At 41.9% G+C, this 3,420-nt stretch overlaps 1 non-coding gene across 1 annotated transcript; it reads right to left on the bottom strand.

The window, feature by feature from the left end:
* Positions 1-3,100: 3,100 nt before the first annotated feature.
* LOC143379752 (U6 spliceosomal RNA) lies at positions 3,101-3,207 on the bottom strand. The gene has a single exon (XR_013088531.1). It is a non-coding gene; the product is annotated as a U6 spliceosomal RNA (small nuclear RNA).
* Between the last annotated feature and the right edge of the window lie 213 nt (positions 3,208-3,420).

Below are 3,420 nucleotides of genomic sequence, written 5' to 3'. Positions count from 1 at the left end.
CTAAACTTGATTTATTCCACTCCTAGATATAGCCATATAATTGCCAGTAGGGAAACAGTACACACAGTGTGTAGATAATATTAAGTGGAGTGGTTTTTGAACACAAACAGCACAAATCATATTAACAAGTCCTAGGAAGAGGCTGTTTCTTTTATCCCAAACTCATTCAAGCTTAGGTTGAAGAGAAGGTGAGTGTGTTACAAAAATATTTTCTCTGCATGGCTTGCTGGGGATTCAGATGGCTGCAATATCGTGGCGAAGAGGCTCATAAACAGAGGTCATAGTCTGAGATTTTTCTGAACCAGTTGGTTTCACTTTGCTCTATAACCACAGACTCTTTCCTCAGTTCTCTGAGACCTCTTGCAAATGTGTATCCTTGGTCCAAGAATAATCATATGAGAGCATCTGGTCTCTTTCTTTCTTTTCTACCAAGTACCAATTACTTCATTTTGGAAGTCAAGCTCATCATTGTCTCACAATCTATTATAAATTCCAACCTGTCAGGACATACATTTCAAGCTCTCATGGAGGCTTTGTGACCTGCAGTCTCAGGGAGTTAGGTTTTGGGGTAGCTGCTGCTCAGGGTTGTATCATTTATGGGAGCAGCTCCAGAGGAAGGCCTTAGGTAAGACTTGAAATGTTTTCTTGCTTCATTGAGACTATTTTTTCTTTTTCAGAATGCAAAGAACACCCAGGAAGGTGAATGAGCTCCCTGTGAACACTTCATCAGGAGGGTCAACCCCTAGATGTTAGATCTGTGTGGAGGATAGAACAGGAATAACATGTTTGGGGCTTAAAGCAGAATACTGATATGTGACCCCAATCCTTCAGGAGCAAGGGGTTCTGTTAAGAGCTTGTTTGCCTAGGGTTGGTTTAGCAGAGTGTATAGACAAAGGAAGAAGCTTACGTCCAATGGAGATACTTTGGGGAGAGCTGAGATCAGGAGGGTCAAAAGCAAAGTCAAACCCACAAAGTGCCAGAAGTCAACTGCAGCTAGGGAGATAGCCAGATATGGTCCAGGTTGGATGAAGGTGGATTCTAGAGAGTAAATTACAAGCAAAGAAGGCGATTCGGTTGATCCTGAGACTGCTTTAAGGATTTCAGCTCCAACTTCTTAGGAAGATGGTGCAATGTCTGGCCAGTGTTAGGACTCTTGGGTCCTCTTCTTATAAGGGAGAACCTGGCCAGGAAGAATTTCAGCTGCGTAGGATTATGTCCCCTGAGATATGGAGGGCACAGTTGTGTTTCACCCCAGCCTTTCCCAAGCACAAGGCCAACTTTGCCAGTATCAACTTGCTCACCCAGTACTGAAAATATTTTCTTGGCAATGCCCCAGTAAGTCTGCTGAACATGTTGAGTCTTAACAGTCAAGGGGAAAAATGGGGATTGTGTGGGCATTGCTCTTTTCCTGTAGATGAGAACACTTTCTGATGCACAAAGTCAGCTCCAATATTTACTATGGTTCTTCTTTTTTTTTTTTTTTTTTTATCTCAGCTATTTGTATTTCCATTTGTAGTCTGATTCTTTTGGGATTTGAAAGTTTATAGCATTCCTCTATGGCTTACCCGGCATCTTGGGTCTTTATAATTCAGACTAACAGGGAACATTATGGCCCAGACTATCTTGTTCTTCTGAATGTCATCCCAAGTGCTGGAGTGGAATTATGGACTCTTCCTTCCCTATTTGCTCTTTTCTTCATTTTCTGTCCCCTGACCCCATCTGTTTCCCAGTCTCTCTCCTTCCTCCCTCTTCTCTCATTCCCCAAAATGATAAGATTAAAAAAGTGGTAACAGAACACTAAAATTAGACATATATGACCAATGATTCTTTTTTGGGCAATGGAAAAATAAACCATACCCACATTTCTATCTTTCCCAGGATCTGAAGAACAACCTTGACTATTTGGGCAGTTGGCTATTCCTGGGCATGTTTCAGAAATAACTCATGTTTGTTTATTATTGGGTATTTATAACAGTGTTTCAGAGTAGTTCTCCAAAAACCCCACAAGGGAGCGTGGCTTCAGCAATAGCCGAGGACAGGGCAAGGGGGACTGGAGGAGGGCAGGTTACCATCACCTCCAGGACGTCCAGCCCCACCCTCTCCCTAGCACTTTTGCTTACTGAGGAAAAAACAGGGCCTGTGGCTTTCTGAAAAATAAGGCTCTGAACTTTGTTTCAATGCAAGTTTTCCCCGAAAAGACGTCAGCACCTATATCGGATTACTTTCTTGAATGTGATGGAGCGTGTGCGCAAGCGTGTGCACACACACACACACACACACATGCACAGGCTCTGGGCTCAGGCGGAGATTAGTGGTGACATTTCTGGAGGACTAAAAGGATCTTGAATTCCTGAGCAGTCAGCCACAGACCTGAGCAGCCCAGGAATGCTGCCCGTTCCTGGCACTGACATCATCTCTCTCCTCCTAACTCAGGGAGGAGCCCTCTGACCCCAGGTCTTAGGGCAGTTATTTTTAGACGGGACCCTTCCTGTGGCATTCCCCTGGTGTACTAAGGGAGCCAGGGTTTCAGTGAGGGTCTCTGACTTACTTAGTGTCTGCCTCTGCTGGGGAAAGAACCAGGAGTGACAGACTTAAAGATGAGGGACCTTGGAGCACATCTGGCCAGCATCTTCATTCGGAGATGACACCAGGGAGTTGTCGAATGGCTTGCTTAAGGTCAAAGAGCCACTTGCAAATTTGTTCTCCCTTCTTTCCTACCCTTTCTTGTTAGTCTTTGTCTGTTTCAGTGATTCTCAAACCTGGTGGTCTCATGACTGTACTTTGAAAATTTATTGATAATCCCCAACAGCTCTTGTTTACATGGATTATATCTGTCAAAATACACTGTATTAAACATTTTAAAGCTGAGAAAAATTAAAATGCATATATTAATACATTTAAAAATACATAAAACCTCTGTGTGTTAACAATATTTTCAAACACACACAAACATACACAAACAAAACAATGAAAAATGTCATTTTTTTTTGCAATTTTGAAATATATAATGTATTTTTATTAACCATGGTCACTATGTAATACAATAGAACATCAGAATTTATTCCTCCATTTCAACTGAAATTTCGTATCCTTTTATCAAAAAAATATGGAACGCTTCAGGAATTTGTGTGTCATCCTTGCGCAGGGGCCATGCTAATCTTCTCTGTATCGTTCCAATTTTAGTATATGTGCTGCCGAAGCGAGCACAAAATGTCATTATTTTACATTTTAAAATCTTTTTAAGAGAAGACAATGAGGTTGTCCTACTCCTTCCATATTCAGTCAGTTACAAAATCACATGGCATCTGGAAACGTCACTATGAGAGAATGAGAATGAAAGAAGCAACTTATAGTCAGAGGATTATTATAAAAGGATCTGCGACGCTTCAGTGGCCCCTGTACCCCACTTTGAGAAGTGTT

This window comes from Callospermophilus lateralis, chromosome 13 (assembly GCF_048772815.1).
Source record: "Callospermophilus lateralis isolate mCalLat2 chromosome 13, mCalLat2.hap1, whole genome shotgun sequence".
Lineage (NCBI taxonomy): Eukaryota > Metazoa > Chordata > Mammalia > Rodentia > Sciuridae > Callospermophilus > Callospermophilus lateralis.
The sequence above is the reverse complement of the archived record's forward strand: the minus strand, read 5'-3'. Positions and strand labels throughout refer to the sequence as shown.